The sequence below is a fragment of the Callospermophilus lateralis genome, chromosome 1 (assembly GCF_048772815.1).
Source record: "Callospermophilus lateralis isolate mCalLat2 chromosome 1, mCalLat2.hap1, whole genome shotgun sequence".
NCBI classification, from domain to species: domain Eukaryota; kingdom Metazoa; phylum Chordata; class Mammalia; order Rodentia; family Sciuridae; genus Callospermophilus; species Callospermophilus lateralis.
Genome location: NC_135305.1, coordinates 33,540,486 through 33,549,730, shown reverse-complemented (window position 1 = coordinate 33,549,730; position 9,245 = coordinate 33,540,486).

Sequence of the window (9,245 nt, the reverse complement as noted above, 5' to 3'; positions counted from 1 at the left end):
AGTTGCTGAGCCTGGCTTTGAACTTATGATCCTCCTGCCTCAGCCTCTTGAGCCACTGGAGTTACAGGTATGTACCACTGCACCCAACCCTAGTGCATAATTTTAAAGTGGTTATATACATTTACAATATATCATCTTTTATCTCTTTTTGCCTGAAACACCACTACCACATACACATTTTTCACCCTTCAGTAAGCTCTCAGGTTGCAGAGAAGTCTATGATAGAGTTATTTCTGATTCCACTATTTGGCAGGCCAGGGGGCTGTCCAACCTGAAGGCTGGGCTAGCAGCTGGCTATGAGAGGGAGGCTGGGGGAGAGGTACCTTTCTGAGGGAGAGCCAGAGGGAAGATGGAAGCCAACACCTGTGAAGTCCTGAGGGTTCATAACTGAGCACTCAGATGCCAATGCTGAGTCTATGGAGCAGATGTCAAATTATGGGATTGTAAATGTGGGATACCTGAACTGGGTTGAACAGAGAGCAGGGTGGAAGCAAGTAAAGAGGATACAAAATGACTATTTCAAATACCCCCATATGTCCACTGGTCTACTTTCTAGGAGTCAGTTTGGCTTAATGGTCAAGGTGAGCTCTTCAGAAAAAAAGACATTTTTCATGATCCTTAAATCTTTCTATGGCCAATACTTTTAAAAATTTGTTCTAATTAGTTATACATGTCAGCAGAATACATTGCAAATCATTTTACACATATGGAGCACAACTTCTTATTGCTCTGGCTATACATGAGGTAGAATAACACTATTTGTGCATCATACATGTACATAATGTCCATCTCATTCCATCATCCTTCCCACCCCACACCCCTTTCCTTCACTCCCCTCTGCCCAATCCAAAGTTTCTCCATTCTTCTGCAGCCCCCTCCACCCTATTATGGATCAGCATCCACATAATCAGAGAAAACATTTGGCCTTGGTTTTTTGGGGGGTTGGCTTATTTCACTTAGCATGATATTCTCCAGCTCTATCCATTTACCTGCAAATGCCATGATTTCATTCTTTAAGACTAAGTAATATTCCACTATGTATATATTCCACATTTTGTTTATCCATTTATCTATTGGAGGGCATCTATTTTGGTTCCATAGTTTAGCTATGGTGAATTGAGCTGCTAAAAACATTGGTGTGGCTGTGTCATTTAGTGTGCTGATTTTAAGTCCTCTGGTTATAAACCGAGGAGCAGAATAGCTGGGTCAAATGGTGGTTCCATTCCAAGTTTTTTAAGGAATCTCCATACTGCTTTCCAGAGTGGTTGCACCAATTTGCAGTCCCACCAGCAATGTATGAGTATACCTTTTCCCCCACATCCTCATAAACACTTATTGTTGCTTGTATTCTTGATAATTGCCATTTTGACTGGATACTGTTTTGAAAATTTCAAATGGCCTAGAAATAGTTGGCATAAGTGATAGAACAAATTGATCATAAAAAGAGTACAGAATAGAGAAAGGGGAACCTTCATTCATCCTGGATTGAGAGGCATTTTAAATAGGGTTCCCTCTTAATCCCAAAGTTATTCTGATTTAGGATTTTAAAAAATTACATAATTCCCTTATATAAGAGCCTAGGGGTTCTCTCATCCCCTAAATTGGAACTGGCCACAGTGTCTCAGTGGACTTAATTAGAATTTCCAAAATGAGTGTCTGACCATCCTTGTGATAATATAGGTAAAGATTATTCACCAAAATCATTTGATATTTCAGAGTGAAAATGACTGCACCAGTTGAAAGCTCTTAACAGCAGCAATCTCCCAGCAAGGTAGTAGGAGAAATTAAGGAAATTTTCTTTGTGAGACTAAACTTCTTTGAAAGTATACAGTTAGTTAATTCAGAGTTCAAAGAATTTTCACTAAGTCATGAAAGAATTTATCATATTTATTTATTTCTAATTAGTATATGGGCAGATATCATACTTCATTAGTTCATAAGACAAACTGAAAATCTGCAATTTTTTTTCATTTTCAGTCTGAATATAAGTAAACATGATGAATGCTTTATTAACTCATAGAGTGAACCTTTATGTATCATCCTGCACTTGACACTGACTATTAAGTCCAAAAAAAGTCAAAGGGCCAACAAAAGCACAGAAATGGCTTTTTGTCCAGGATATATTAAAAAATCTACATAGTCTAGAAGTCCTTTTCATACTTATTCTGTGGGCTCCTATCCAGCTGTTATTCTGGATTATATAGGAATGGGTAGGCAGGTGGACTAGTCAGACCAGATGTTTAAGAAAGGTCCCAGTAATAGGGTATGAGAGGAAGGGCTCCCTGGGGGCCAAGAAAGGAATTGGTCAGTGAGTGAGAGTCCATTATGGAGAAAGTGACCAGTAGATCTGAGGCAGGTAACAAGCAGGTAGCATATAAAGAAAGGGAATCCAGAGTAAGGATCATACAGATAATGAGTATCATCAGGTGGGCCTGCATTCCTGAATCAGGCTGTTTTGTGTGACCTGGGTTTTCAAGGCATTCTTTAAGGCCAGGGTACATGCAGAGTAATGTCATCTGATCATTTTCCCCTCTAATTCATTTTATTATCAATCCTCAATTGACTTACTGATCACTCCTCTATTATATGTTAAAGACTTATATATCATTCCAGAAGACAGGTGAGAAAAAGGAAGAGTCACTGATAGAATTACCAACAATTTATTCAGTCATCTTACCACTAATGAACATTTGGATTATTTTCAGTTTTTATTGTCACAAAGTACATCTGATCATGTCATCTGGCACATGTCTGCATAGGTCAAATAGTAACCTCCTAAAATATCCAAGTCCTAATTTCCAGATTTTGACTATATGACAGAAAGAGAACTTGTAGATACAATTAACGTTAAGGACCTTGAGATAAAAAGACTAACTTGGATTATCCATGTAGGCCCAATCTAATTATGAGTCCTTAAAAGCAGAAGATGGAGGCAGAAGAATGGGTCAGAGAGAGCTTCTCAAGAAGTTCTCAACCTGTCATTGCTGTCTTTGAAGATGGAGAAAGGGAGTCACAAGCCAAGCAATATGATTGCCTCTGGAAATCAGAAAGAGCTCTCAGTCTGCATAGCCAACAATCAAATAAGGACCTTAGTTTTTTTGTGCCAATAAAGTGAATGGTCACAAAACATTCTTCCCTACCTCCTCCAGAAAGGAACTCATCCTGCCAACACCTTAATTTTAGTCCAGCGAGATCCATAGAGACATCTGTCTCATAGGATTAATAAATATATGTTGTTTTAAGCCACCAATTTTGAGGTCAATTGTTATAGAAGCAATAGAAAACTAATGCAGATACATAACTTATGGTGGAATTATTGAGTTGTGAATTCTTGTTTTCAACTTCTTTCACTAACTAAACACCGATTTCCAAAGGCAGTTATTGCACCCCGCCCCCAGCAATAGATGGAGTGTTTCTTTTATTTTATAACATTGCACACTTTGGGTATATTCAACTTCAGAATCACTCTTGGGAGTATGAGCTCATATTGAATTTCGTTTTATTTTCATTTTCCAGATTACTAATGAGACTTAATATATTTATGGGCTGTATGTATCATATTTTTCTGTGAAATGCCTATTTGTCTTTTGTCTACTTTTCTGTTCTGTATTTGTTTTACTTTTATTAGTTTTTCAGGAATTCTTTATAGTGTTGAGAATGTCTCCTCTGTGTTTTCACTTTCTTTTTGGTGCCTGTGGCAACCATGGCAGTACCTTGTTCAGAAAAAAACCTATTGTGAGAAAGGTAATTTGTTGACAAGCTTCATATATCACCTTTGGGATCACCTGCTCCAAGACAATGACTTGAGCATGTTGTAGGTACTAAAACCTGATCAGAACTTTTTCAGCGTAGCACTGAAGCATAAGGTGCCTTCTACCCAGGTAACAGAGTTCCATCATGATCCAAGGTTCTGCTCTTTTAGTCTTTGTTCTTCACAGATGTTTTCTCCAAGTCTATTTCTGATTCCATCTTGGCTTCTACTACCTAGTGAACTGAAACTAATACCATCCGTGCTTTGGGATGAATTAGAATCCTTCTTTCTCTTCTTTTACCTCCTCTTTCTTTCCTTTTTATTATGTAAATTTAAAACATATGCAAAAATAAGTAAATTTTAAAACAGTTTGCATATACCCACCACCCAGGTTTAATCACTATCAATATTTTTTCCAATCTCATTTCGTGTGTTTTCTTCTATTATTTCCCTGAAATTATTATTTTTTCATTGACACATAATAACCTTACATATTTGTGGGGTACAGTGTGATGATTTTTACATGCATACAATGTGTAATAAAATGTTCTAGATATTTATAAAATGTATAATAAATTGTTGTAAACTACAGTTACCCCCACTGTTGTAGAACTTATTTCTCCATTTAACTGTATTGGTACCTGTTATCCAACTTCTCTTTATCTCCTCTTCTCCCTATCCTTTCTAACCTCTAGTGACCACTATTTTGCTATTTCTATGAAATAAACGTTTTTGTATTATGTTATTTCACTAGAACATACTCTAATATTTCTCAAGCAAACTTCTTAAAAAATAAAAACAAAAGCTACTTAATACTATTATCATGTCTAATAAAATTATGAATTCCTTAGTATTATTTAATCACTAATCTGGATTCAAATTTTTATGGTTGAATACAAATGTTTTAATGTAGTTGGATAATCCATTTTTTCTTTGATGGTCTATACCTTCTATGTCTTGTTTAAGAAATTCTCTAAAATCATACGGTCAAGCAAAATATTCTTGGGTGCCTTCTAATTTTTTTAGTCTTTTGCTTTTGCACATTAAAAATTTAATCATATGGAGTAAATTTTTGCATATAATATGAAGTATATATTCAATTTTTCCTTATGAATATACAAATACTATTTATTTAAAAGTCTGTTCTAGACGCAAAGATATGCGGTACTACTTCTATAATATACTAGATAATTATTGTGTGAATCTCTTTCTCTCTCCTCTCTAATTCATTTGGTCAAATTTATTTCTGTGTCAATACCACACTAGCTAATTAATACAATATATAACAAGTTGGGCAAATCTCTTCACCTTATTTTTCCTCTGAAGTAGTGTTCTAGCTTTATTGACCATTTGTTCTTTTCATATAAAATTTGAAGTCAATTTGTTGAACTTCTAGCAGAAATCTGCAAGTATTTTGATTGAAATGGCATTGAATTTGAGGAATAATTACAGGCGAGAATTGAGAATTGATATCTTAATGAAATGTAGTCTTTCCAATCAGAAGACATTATTATAAGACATTTATTAGGTGTAACTGTCTTATAATAAAGTTTTATAGATTTCCCAGAGATCTTTTACATCTTTTGAGAAATGCATAATAAAGAATAGTGGCAAAGACTGCAGAATCACCAGTGTGCCTGGGTTTGAATCTTGCCATTTGCTAATTGTACAAACTTAGGTAACTTCTCTGAGCCTGTTCCTTAATCATTAAAATGGAGATCACATCTGTATCCTGCTAAAGGGCTGTTGTCATGAGTAAAGTAATTAATATATGTAAGGAATACAGAAACAAGTCAGTAAGTAGTAAGAACCATGCAAGTTTTTGCTGCTAGTATTACTTATTCTTAGCTTTCTTTGTTATTCTGTTCAAATAAAGTAGGATTTAGGGTTTACATTTTTCTATTTCTGAATACATGTAATTGATTTTTATATACTGATTTTAAACTTAATTCTGTTGTGGTCAGATACAAATTGTTTGAAATTTCTTGAGAATTGCTTCATTTGGTCAATTTTCATAAATATTCTATGAATTTCATAGAAGTATGTATCCTTAAGTTATTGGCTACAGATTTCTCTATATGTTCATTAAATTAAACTTCCGAATTGTGTTATTCAAGTCTTATGTATTACTATATTTAAAGTATATAGATTTCACCAGATCAGGGGATGAAATTGAGATAGTAATGTAGAAAATCCCTAAACAATTTTAAAATTTTTAAATGCATAATGAAAATTGTATATATAACAAGAATGTGGCTTTTTGGCTTAAATAAAGCATAAGATTTCTTTGCTTTTTCTTGGAATTAGATCAATTCCTTATGTTCACAGTGGTACTTACATATATTTTTCATTAAAAAATGAAGTTATTGAACAACAAAATACCCCAACATCTCTACTAATGTTTTAAAGATCTCTTTGCCCTACCAAATATGAGAGCGGCATTTTGAAGTGTCCCACAATGAGAAAGGATTTGTCCATTTCTCTGTTTCTAACAACTTTTCATTTATATAATTTGAAGCAGTTTTATTAGTTACATGTAATTTTAGAATCGTTAGATATTCCTGGGAGTTGAAACTTTGCCATTATTTTGGGACACTCTCTATCCATAAGAATGGTTTTTGTCTCAAAGTCTATTTTGTCTGCCATTATTATAGCTTCTCCAGCTCTATTTTTATTACTATTTACATGGTTTTCTTTTCTCTCCTTTTATTTTCAACTGTTCGTGTATTTAGATATATTTTTGTTGCACTGATGATAGACAATATGTAGTGAGTTTTATTTTTCATCTAGTCTGATAGTCTTATTTTTAACTGGCAAGTTTAATACAATTACACTATGATTACCAATATATTTTAACTTATTTTTTAATATCTTACTTTGTATCTTCTGTTTAATTTACATTTTCTATTCTGTTTCTAGTTATTTTCCTGCTTTTTGAAGAGGTCAATTAAGTATTTGTTTTTCATTTCAATTTTTTCTATTGATTTACTGTTATTCATCTAATTCTGTTTTAGCGATTACCCTTGAAATTTTGTAAGTAAATCTAACAAAATCAGTAATCGATACTTTATCTTTCTAAGAGAATACAAGGAAAGTCCCTAAAACAATTTTAAAATATTTTAAGTACTATAATATTTAAATACTTTAATACTTAAATTATTATAATTCTAATTACCCTCTCTTCCATCTTGAATGTTTCTGTTTTTTTAAAATAATCAAATTGGAGATTATTTTTCTTATTATTTCATGCAAATGATGATGTTTAGATTTATCTCCATGTTTTAATATTTCCTTGTCCATTTTTCTTCTTGTGTCTCAGATTTCTTCTGGAATTATTTTCTCTCTTTCTAAATCACCCTTTGGAAATTTTGTCAGTAAAGATCTCTTAGTGATGACCTGAAATTTTGTTTGCCAAAAATATCTTTGTATTGCTCTTATTCTTGAAGGATGATTGTACTGAGAATGTAAATTGGCAGTTATTCTCTGTCAGTGCTTTGAAAATATTATTTCACTGTTTTTTTGTTTTGTTTTGGCTTTCCTTATTGCTGTGGTGAATCTCTACCTGTAATTTGTGGATCTCTTTCTTTCCTGTGCTTTAAAAAAATTTCCCTTTGACTTTGGTGTTCTACAGTTTCACCATTATATCCAGGCGTGGGATTTTTATTTATTATTATTCTGCTTGGCATCTATCATGCTTCTTGTGTCTGTGAGTTCATGTTTTCTCAATTCTGGAAAACACTGGGCCTTTAATTTAGAAGTTGCATTTCTCCTATTCTTTTTGTCTATTTCTGTGGTTTGCTCTCGTATAACCCTGCCAAACATTTTCAGTGAAGTTGTTGTATTATTATAAGTACTTCAGAGACATCCATAAAAAAAACAACTATATACAACTACCAGACCTATCATACCTGATAGGTCATATGATACTTTTGTAAAATTAGAAAAAGGCATCTCCTTTAGTTGTATATGGAGCATTTGCTTTAGTGAGCAATGATCATGGCTTAAGGAGTCAGTCAGTTTTAGAGTTGGGCTTTAATCTTCTATTATGCCCTTAACTGAGTTTCTTTTAGCTGAACACATTGGAACGACCATTTATAGCACCCCTGAAATGATAAGACCTGTAGTAGCTGTGAGACACTGGACATTGTTAGGATAAGAAGCATGTAAGAAAGCTATAGAACCACAAGAGAATCTTCATGTTGTGCATTAGGAAAGACAACTTGGTCACAGGCTGGTCTCCTATATAATACTAGTGCATAAACATTCTGCCACTGTTAGTAGCATCTTCTTATACTGGGAGGAGTAAAGGATATTATCTTCTAGGAATTGTGTGATTCCCATGCATTGATTTAGCTTTGTTTCTTTGTTTCCCTCTACCTGCATTCTTCATCAAAGGAGCTCATAGAATAACAAATCAATTGATCATTTTTTGCTATTAAAAAATGCCTATGTTGGGCTGGGGATGTGGCTCAAGCGGTAATGCCTTGCCTGGCATGTGCGGGACGCTGGGTTCGATCCTCAGCACCACATAAAAAATAAAATAAAGATGTTGTGTCCACTGAAAACTAAAAAATAAATATTAAAAAATTCTCTCTCTCTCTCTCTCTCTCTCTCTCTCTCTCTCTCTCTCTCTCTCTCCCCCTCTCCCTCTCTCCCTCTCTCTCCCTCCCTCTCCCTCTTCCTCTCCCTCTTCCTCTCTCTCTCTAAAAAAAAAAAAAAATGCCTATGTGGTTTAGAATGTGGATCAGTAATTTAAAATGTATATTAGACATCTTTAGTATCTTTTCATGATGTCAAATGTGTACACCTAGCTCTCCTGGTCTCCCAAGTGCTTAAATACCAACCAAATCCAGAGAAAAAAGAAGCATTGATATTTGCACTCTGACAGGGTTAATAAGGCACTCACTCTGTGTCCAGGACTGGGCTGGCACTGAGCTGCACTTCACCAGTACTATAGGAATATTAGCAAAAGACTAACCTGAAAGTCTCTGGGCCCTGAAGACCAGAGAGTTGTAGGCCATTAAATCACACATCCCATCCTCTGATTTCACTTGGGATACATCAGCCTAAATAACCTAATTGAGTGTCATAATTGATTTGGGAGACTCATTTCCTTCCCTGGAAATCATTAAAGGTGGCCAAGGCATGCTTGAAGCAGCACTTTCTCTAATGGAATCCCTTGGATTCGTTCATAGAAAAAAAGGCCCTGTCAGCAGGTGGCTTCTCAGGCCTGCTGGCCCATGGCCTGCCCAGACCTGCCCTCTCCACAAAGGCTGCCAGTAGCTCCTCTGGCCTCCCCACTGGGTGCCTTTCAGAGTATACAAAAAGGGTATATTGCCATTTCTAATGGAGGCAGCCACCCTGGGCAAAGGGCTGGCCATTGGCGTCATCTTGGTCATCACCCCAATTAGCAAGACACACTCCATGCCACTGAAGAATTTTTAGCAGGAAACTCTTTTGTGAGTGGCTCAACTTCTCCCCTCTGTGAAATACC